Here is a 9,957-nt window from a genome sequence, read left to right as displayed (position 1 = left end):
TCATACATCTATGAAATCTAAAATAAACTAGTGCTATTATATTAAAATAGAAATATTCCTCATATCATTAAAATGACTCAAATATAAATGCTTGGCAAAATTTCAGTGGCAAAAAATAAAGTATTGAAGATAGCCATACTAGGTCATATACCCCAACAAATACACAATTCTCAAGAACAACAATTTTTAAAAAAAACTCTTCATAACTTGGGAGAGACTGGGGAGGAGCACCATGATGAGTGAACCAACTCAGTCCCAGAAGGACAAATACTGCCTAAGACCATTGTAAAAAAATAGAACAATAACTAGTAAAACAAGTGGGGGAAGTGGTGGGAGCAAAGGAGTGAAGATAATTAGACGTGAAATCATAGGGTTGCACAATTTGGTGTGTGGAAGGAGGGGTAAAGGTAATGGGAAAGGTCCAAAGCGGACCTGAAAAGACAGGGTAATGGTGGGCATTGACCAATGGTGATTGATTTTATAAAACAATGAATGAGAATGACTGTATGAAACACAACGTGCATGAAGAATACTGTGCAACAAGATATATACAAACTTTGTAAACAAACCAATACAAAACAAAAATGAAATCACCCTTCTGAGAGTTTATCATTCATAATCTGTGAAAGCACAGGTTGTTAGAGAGTTGGGATCCTTTCCAACATAAAAACAAGACTTGTGTATTCCAGTAAATCCAACAAAAAATCAATTGACATGTGAACTTGTATTCAAATTTGTAAAAGGAAACAAATGTTTTTTTAATGATTTAAGGTTAATAATATAACCTACCGTTTAATATTATAATATCCTTCATATATGAATGGAGTACTTTGGTTGAATTCATTGATGCTGACTATTAAGTTTCATTTTTTAATCATCTGAAACTCTTTAGTAATACACCAAATGGTGAGAGTACATAAAAATAACTTTTATAAATATTTCATTGGATCTCTTTTTTGTTGACCAGTCTGTGATGTGTCCATATTTTCTAGAGTTTTGCTATTTCCTCTTGTGGTTGTTAGGTGTCACCAGCTTGGTTCTGGCTCATCAACCCTGTAGAGCAAGGATTGATACAGGAGAACAGAAGTTTTGACACTGAGTCTTGGTGATGGCTTCTGGGCCTAGAATAAGGATCGACGCAAGAAGATTGCAGTTCAAAGCCACCGTGTCGCCTTGTGTGGAGCAGCAGCACTGAAGATCCAGGTGAGCCATCAGCCTCACCTGGAACATTATCCTGCTGTGCCAGCTGTGGACCTCAGCTGGAAAGCTCCAGAGCCCACCAGAGGCCACATGCTATCATGCCACCACACGCCTCAGATAGGCCCTGCACCATGATATGGATATGCCTGATTTACTGTTAGAGGTGAAACTCTTATCTGTCAGTATGTTTTGTGGGAAATGATTTGCATATTGCTAATTATTTTATAGCTTAAATGCTGTAAAAAGATCAAAGACCACGTGGGGATGACTATTTCTGACCTTTATCAGCTTTACAAAGGGGAACTCTTCCTGTCATCAGCATCAACAACACAAAACCAATTCACAATTTTCCTTTCCTGGAAATTTTGCTTTTCTGGTCACAGAAAATCATATTGTTGTTGTTTTGTTAGGTGCCGTTGAGTCGAATATGACACATAGTGACCCTATGAACAAAAGATTTGAGCTCTGTTCTATCCTGCACCGTCCTCACACTTCTAAACACACAAGAGCCCATTGCAGCAGTCACTGTGTCTATCACCTGGTTGGGGATCTTCCTCTTCTTTGCTGACTCTCCACCCTTCCCAACATCATGTCCATCTCCAAGGAATGGCCTCTCCTAGAAACTTGCCCAAAGTATGTGAGGTGAAGCCTCATCATTCTTGCCTCCAAAGAACACTCTGGTTGCACCCTATCCAAGACATATGTTTGTTCTCTTGGCTGTCCATGAGATGTTCGGTGCTACTCTCCTATACCACAACTCAAAGGGGTCAATTCTTCTTCTGTCATACTTATTCGTCAGAAGCATTTTTGTCCTCAAACTGACATTCCTTCTCAATAATTTGGAGAGGTGCCTAACTGTGGATTTTCCCAGTGCAATGCATCTCCCTATTTCCTGACTTCTGGTACCAAAGGTGTTAACTGTGGAGCCAAACAAAATGAAAGTGCTATTCAGTTTCATTTCTGGAAGTACATATGAACAGGAGCCAATGGTAATAAAGGAGGAAGTTGAAGCTGCATTTAAGGCCTTGGCAAAAAAATAAAGCCCCAAGAATCAATGGGATACCAATTGACTTGTTTCAATTAACAGATATAGCCTAGGGTGCACTCAACAGTCTATGCCAGGAAATTTGGAGGACTGCTGTCTGGTCAATGGATTGGAAGAGGTCCAAATTTGTTCCCATTCCCAAGAAAGGTGATCCAACTGAATGTGAAAACTATTAAACAACATCATTAATACTGTAAGCAAGCAAAATACTGCTGAAGATCACTCATAGATGGCTATAACAGTACATAGATAGGAAATTATCAGAAGTTCAAGCAGGATTTAGAAGAGGCTATGACACCAGGGATACCATTGCTGTTGTCAAACGGATCCTGGCTGAAAGTAAGGAATATCAGAAGAATGTCTACTTGTGCTTTGTTGACTATGCAAAGGCATTAGATTGTGTGGATCATGACAAGTTCTGGCTGACATTGAGAAGAATGGGAATTCCAGAGCACTTGATTGTGCTCATGCAGAACTTATACCCGGATCAGAAGGCTGTTGTGTGAACGGAGTAGGGAAGTACTGAATGGTTTGGAATTGGGAAGGGAGGGCATCAGGGTTTTATTCTCTCTCCATACCTGTTCATTCTATATGCTAAGCAAATTATCTGAAAAGTTGGACTCTATGAAGAGGAGTGTGGCATTAGGATTGGTGGGAGACTCATCAATAACCTTTGTTATGCAGATGACAAAACCTTGCTTGAAGACGTGAGGAGGACTTGAAGTACTTGTTACAAAAGATCAAGAAATGAAGCCTTGGTATGGATTGTATCTTAATATCAAGGAAACAAAGATTCTTGCCACTGTACCAATAGGCAACATCATGAAGGATTGAGAGGAGATTGAAACTGTCAATAGCTTCCTATTGCTTGGATCCACAAAGTCATATTAGGGAAATTAAAAGGTTATGATCCACGTTAGCAGCAGAACACAGTCAGGATAGTTTTCAAAATGTGCTTGCAGGTGCCTCAACCTTGAGGCCTTGTAGCTTTTGGTCAGTGTTGCTAAGTTCTCAATCCTGCTGATATTGCCTCTGCCCCCCATGATTCTCCAACAGAATTTGGGCAAAAGTCTCCTAGCTCTGGTTCAGTGATGTAGCAATTCCAAGGTCCACTCCATCTTATGTCACATCTCTGGTTCTTTGCTGTGGCTGCCATGACTGTTGCTCCCATAGGCCCTAATTTGGCTGGTGAAAAAGTCTCTAGTCCTGAAGAACGTATTACATTCCCTTGCTTCTTCTTCTTTAGTAGTGGTGAAGTTTCTCCTTTTCTGCTGCTGGATCCACTCAATTCGATGGTGAGATTAGCCAATGTCCTTGTGGAAAGGATAACATACCTTATTCACATATTCCCACCATCCACATGACAAAGTAAGTTAATGGATACGAAAGCCATTTTGGGCAATAAACCCTGAATACCACAGTCATGTATATTTACATTTATTAATACAGCTCCTATCTGAGATAACTTGTGGGTTTCTGTGATGTTGGAAACTATGCCACTGGTGTGTCAAATGCCAGAAGGGTCACCCATGGTAGACAGGTTTCAGTAGATCTTGTAGATTAAGACAGACTGGCAAGCAGGATTGACTATTCACTTCTGAAATAACAGGCCTCCTTAAAACCCTCTGAATAACAGAGGAGCATAAGGAGAGTATTTGGGGCACAGATTGGAAGTCAATAAAAATGGGGGTAAACAGCTGCAAATATCCTTTAATAATTGGAATGTAGAACGGATGTAATATGAATGTGGGAAAACTAGAAGCTGTAAAAAAAAATGACATTCTAGGTATTAGTGAGATGAGATGAGATGAGATGGACTGATACTGGCCACTTCAAATCAGATCATGTTGAGAATGAAAATCAGAGGAAGAATGGTGTTGCTTTTACAGTTAAAAAGGCAATTTCAAGTTCTATCCTGAAATACAACATTGTGAGTGATAGACTACTATCCATATGCATGGAAAGATTGTTGCTCTTAGGTGCCATTGAATTGAATGTGACTTACAGCCACCCTATGAACAGCCAACCTGAAACTTACCCTATTCTGTGCCACTCTCATCACCTCTGATGTACTGGAGCTCTTAGCTGAAGTCACTGTTAATTCATCTCATTGGTCGTCTTCCTGTCTTTTGCTGACCCTTCATCTTTCCAAGAAATAGTCTTTCTTATCTACATGTCCAAAGTATGAAAGATGAAGCTCCATCATCTTTGTCTCCAAGGAGCACTCTGGCTGCACCCTTTCCAGGACATACCTCTTTGTTCTTTGGCAGTCCATGGGATATTCAGTACTCTTCTCCAGCACCACAACTGAAAACCATCAATTATTCTGTCATCCTTATTCATTGTCCTGCTCTCTGATGTGTTGCAGGTGATTGAGAAGACCATGGCTTGAATCAGGTGCACCTTAGTCTTCAAACTGACATAATTGCTTTTCAGAATTTTGGAGAGGTCTCTGACAGCAGAAGAACTCAATATGTTATGTCTCCTGGTTTTCTGATTGCTAGTACCAAGGTTATTGATTGATTGTTGATCTAAGAAGAAATCATTAACAGCTTCAATCTTCTATCCATCTGTCTTAATGTTGACTGTTGACTTTGGTGAGGATCTTTGTATTCTTGGTGTTGAGATGTTAGTCATGCTGAAAGCTTTAGTCCTTGATCTTCTCCAGTAAGCATTTCATATCCTCCTCACTTTCAGCAAGGCAAAGTTGTGTCATCAGCAAAATGCGCGTTTAGGATGAGCTTTCCTCCAATCCTGATGCCATACTCCTTTTCATGGAGTGCTATGAGTATCTTAATATGACTATTATTAAAATATAAGCACCAACAGCTAAAGCCAAAAAGGAGGAAGTTGGAAGATTTCCCCTTAATTTTGCAGTACAAAATGGACTAAACATATAATCAAGATATAGTAATTATAATTGATGATTGGAATGAAGAAGTTGGAAACAATGAAGAAGGAATGACAGTCAGAAAGTACAGACTTAGTGAGAGAAATGAGACCAGAAAATGATTGAATTTTGTACCAATTGTCCTGTTTCAATTAACAGATGCAGCCCTGAGTGAGCTCACCAGTTTATGCAAGAAATTGGGAGGATTGCTGAAACTGAGAAGGACCTGAAGCACTTGCTGCAGGAGGTCAAGGACTGCAGCCTTCAATATGGATTGAAGCTCAACATCAAGAAAACAGATTCTCACCACTGGGCCAATTGGCAGCATCGGTATGGATGGTGAAGAGATTGAGATAGTTAACAGTTTTAGTTTGCTCGGCTCCACAGTCAACACTCTGTACCAGCAGTCAGGTAATCAAGAGACACATTACATTGGGAAAGTGAGCTGTCAGGGACCTCTCTAGAGTACTACTCTAGAGTAGAGTAGAAGAACAATGACATCAGACTGGAGACTAAGGTGTATCAGATCTGGGCTATAGTCTTCACAATTGCGTGTTATGCATTGGAGAGCTGGACAGTGACTAGGGATGATAGAAAGAGAATCAATGTCTTTGAGCTGTGGTGCTGGAGAAGAGTATTAAATATACCATAAACTGCTAGAGAACAAGCAGATTTGTCATAGAGAGGGTGAAGCCAGAATGCTCTTTGGAGTCAAGGATTCTGAAGCTTCATCTGACATACTTTGTGTATGTTGCAAGGAGGGACAAATCCTTGGAGAGTGACGTCATGTTTGGGAGAGTGAAGGGACGGTGCAGGAAAGGAAGATCCTCTATGAAATGGATCGATTCAGTGAACCGAGTAGTGGGAGTAGGTGTGTTGCAGACAGTGAGGTTGACACAGGATAAAGCAGGATTTGGGGCTGTTGTACATAGGGTCACTATGAGTAGCAAGTGACTTGACAGCACAAAACAACAACAAAACAACAACCATATAATCAAAAGCCAAAGGTGATGAAAGAAGAAGTTGAAGCTGCATTGAAGGGATTGGCAAAAATAAGACTTAGAGATTAATGTGATACCAACTGACATGTTAGAATTAATGGATGAGTCACTAGTCTGTGCTAGGAAATTTGGAAGACAGTTCCCTGGCTGGAAGAGATCTGTATTTGTTCTCATTGCCAAGAAAGGAGATCCAACAGAATGTGGGAATTATTGAACAATATCATTAATATCATATGCAAGGAAAATACTGCTGAAGATCATGCAAAAAATGGCTAGAATAGTGCACAGAGAACTGCCAGAAGTTCAAGCTGAGTTTAGAAGAGGCTATGGCATCAAGGGTACTGTTGCTGATGGATTCTGCCTGGAAGCAAAAAAAGACCATAGGAATAACTGTTTGTAACTGTGCAAAGGTATTTGATTACGTAGGTCACAATAAATTTGGGCTAACATTGAGAAGACTGGGAATTCTAGAACATTTAATTGTGCTTGTGTAAAACCTATACCTACACTTATACCAAAAATCTCCTGTGTAAACAGAGCAAGGGAGCACTGCATGGTTTAAAATTAAGAAAAGTGTCAAGATGTGTGTATTCTCTCTTCATATCTATTCAATCTGTATGCTGAGAAAATTATTGGAAGAGCTGATCTCTGCGAAGAAGAATGTGGCATCAGGAGTGGAAGAAGACTACATTACACATATTACAGGACCTTTTTTGCTCAAAGTGAAGAGGATATGAAACACTTGAAGCACTGCTGGAGATCAAAGAATATAGCCTTCAATATGCATTCTATCTCAACATCAAGAAAACAAAAAATTCCTACCACTGACAGAGAGAATTCTTACCACATCAGGAGAGATGGAGAAAAGATTGATATAGTACACAACATCATCTTACTTGGATCCACAATCAACACTCTTGGTACCATCAGTTAGAAGATAAGGAAAAAAGATGCAGTCAGGAACTTCTACAAATTACTGAAGAGTAATGATTTCAGTTTGAGGACTAAGGTATGCCCGAGTCAGGCCATGATCTTTTAAACCTCATGCTATGCACCTGGGAGCTGGACAATGAATAAGGATGATTGAAGAAGAATTGGTGCTTTTGAGCTGTGGTGTTGGAGGAGAGTATGGAACAAACATGTCTTGGAGAAATTGCTGCCAGAGTGTTTCTTGGAGGCAAAGATGACAAAGCTTTACCTCAGACACTTTAGACATTTGATTGTTGTTGCGTCTGTGTGCCGTTGAGTTGACCCTCCAGTGGGTTTTCACAGGCAGTTAATCCAACAGGAGGAGATTGCCCTTCTTTGTCCCATAGAGCAGCTGGTGGCCTTGAACCATGGGCCTTTAGGATTGCAGTGCAACTTCTTGCCACAAGGCTATTCCTTAGAGAAAGAAAGACATCATGTTTGGAGATGTGAAAAATAGACAAAAAGGAAGACGTTCATCCAGATGGATTCACACAGTGATTGCCGTTGTCAGAAATTATGAAGATGGCCCAAGATAGGACAAGGTTCACAGAATGGCTATGAGTCATACTGGCCTCTAAGGTACCTAACAACAGCAATAGCAATATCAATCTTGTGTACAACAGCTGCAGCAACTCTGTCAATCCATTTAGTTTGTGGTCTTGCTAAGTTAGGGTCTTACCCACTTTGATAATGTATCCAAATTATTTGAAATTAAGTTTCTCTAGTTTTGTTCCTATATGAGCACTCTGGCTGCACTTCTTTCAAGACAGATTTGTGTGTTTTTCTGTAAATCCATGATGTGCACAATATTCTTTTTCAATTTAATAGTTCAAAGCTTTGCTGATATAATAATTAAACTTTGGTCTTTTTTATTCAGTATTAAACTTCTGAATATATTGAAAATACATTGATTTGAGTCAAAAGTACCTTCGTCCTAAAAGAGACATCTTGACATTCGAACACTTTTAAGACTTTTGTAGCAAACTTGCCCAGTGTTTGAGTTCTTGACTCAGTTTTTCCATGGACTTTGATTATGGATTTAAGTAAAATGAAATCCTTGACAACTTCAGTCACTTCTCCTTGTCATGATGTTGCTTATTGATACACTGGGAAGATTTTTATGGTTTTTCTTTGGTGGTGTCATCAAAACTGAAAGCTATAGTCTTTGATCTTCATCAATAAATCCTTCAAGTTCTCTTTACAGCAAGTAAAGTTGTGTCATCTGCATACTTAAAGTTAATGTGTTTTTCTCCAATCCTTACTCTGTTTGTCTTCATATAGTCTAGTCTCAAATTAATTGTTTTGCATATGTACAGAATAAACATGGTAAAAAGATACAATTCTGACACAGACCTTTCTTGACTTAAACTTGACTTGATTTTTCAAGGTGCAGTATCACCTTGTTCTGTTTGTACAATTGCTTCTTAGTCTGCGTATAAGTTCTGTAGGAACACAAGTGTTCTAGAATTAACATTATTATAATGATATTTATGTTTTATTATGATGCACATAATTGAGTGTTTTGACATAGTTAATAAAACACAGGTGATTATCTCTCTTGTTTTCTCCACGTCATGTAAAATCCATCAGACATCAATAATGATAATGGATGTTCCCTATCCTCTTCTGAATCCAACTTTAATTTCTGTCAATTCTCTGTTAATATGCAACTCTTTTAAGATTATCTTCAGAAAAGTTTCCCATTACTTTATTTAAAATTTTTATTAATTAATTAATTAATACAAAACTATCCCTTGAAGAAAAGAGAGTGCTTTTATGAGTACATGAAAGCTTATTTGTAGTAGCTCAGGAATTTTAATGTCTAAAGTTTTTAGGGGCTCAAGTTTTTGATAATTCTTCTTATTACTTCTTCTCTGGAATAAATATTGCAAAACAAATCTGTAGTTCCCTTTCCTTGTCTTTATTTTTTAAATTTTCAACCGTGTAGTTTTAATTTTAAATCCTTGCTCTGTGCCCGTTAACAGTCTCCTGGTCTAGGAATAGGTTTTGCGTGAGTGCAGTTAAGTGCTCTGAGATTTCCATTCTTCTCAATGTTAACCATATTTCCCCCCCTACAATTATTTTATTTTAATTTAAATAACATTTTTATTTTATACTGATTTACTTACAAAGTTTGTATACATTGTTTTTTTCACACTGGATCTTTCCCATTTCCTTTACCCATCCTTCCCTCTACCCACTAAATTATGCAACCCTATGATTAATACCCCCATCCTCAGCCCTCAGCTCCCACCCTCCCCCACTTAGATCCTCACACACATTCTATGATAATGGTTTTATACAGTATTTGCCCTTATGGGACTGAATTAGTTCACTTAGCATGATGCTCTCCAGTCTCTTCCAAGTTAGGTAATGATCTACAAAATCATTGCTACTGTGTGCTACATAATATTCCATTGTGTGAATGTACCATAATTTCTCAATCCATTCGCTTATGGTTGGACATTTGGGCTGTTTCTGTGTTCTTGAGATGATGAGTAATACTACTATGAACATTGGTGTACAAGTCTCCATTTGTGTCTCCAGTTCTCATTTTCTCATTTTTCAAGCAGTGGAATAGCTGGGTCATACTGAATTTCCATGCTTTCCAGCTTTTTAAGAAAATGCCAAACTGCCTTCTATAGTGGTTTACCATTTTGCAATCCCACCAACAATGTATAAGAGTTTCTATCATGTTGTTGTTATGTGCCGTCGAGTCGTTTTCGACTCATAGCGACCCTATGCACAACAGCCCTAAACCCTGCTCTATCTTGCGCCAACCGCACTGCCGCTGACACACCCATCTCGATTACCCCAGTCACTAAATCAATCCATCTCATAGAGGGTCTTCC

The sequence above is a fragment of the Elephantulus edwardii genome, unplaced genomic scaffold, assembly GCF_000299155.1.
Source record: "Elephantulus edwardii isolate Elephantulus edwardi_28Jun2011 unplaced genomic scaffold, EleEdw1.0 scaffold00034, whole genome shotgun sequence".
Classification (NCBI taxonomy): domain Eukaryota; kingdom Metazoa; phylum Chordata; class Mammalia; order Macroscelidea; family Macroscelididae; genus Elephantulus; species Elephantulus edwardii.
The sequence above is the reverse complement of the archived record's forward strand: the minus strand, read 5'-3'. Positions refer to the sequence as shown.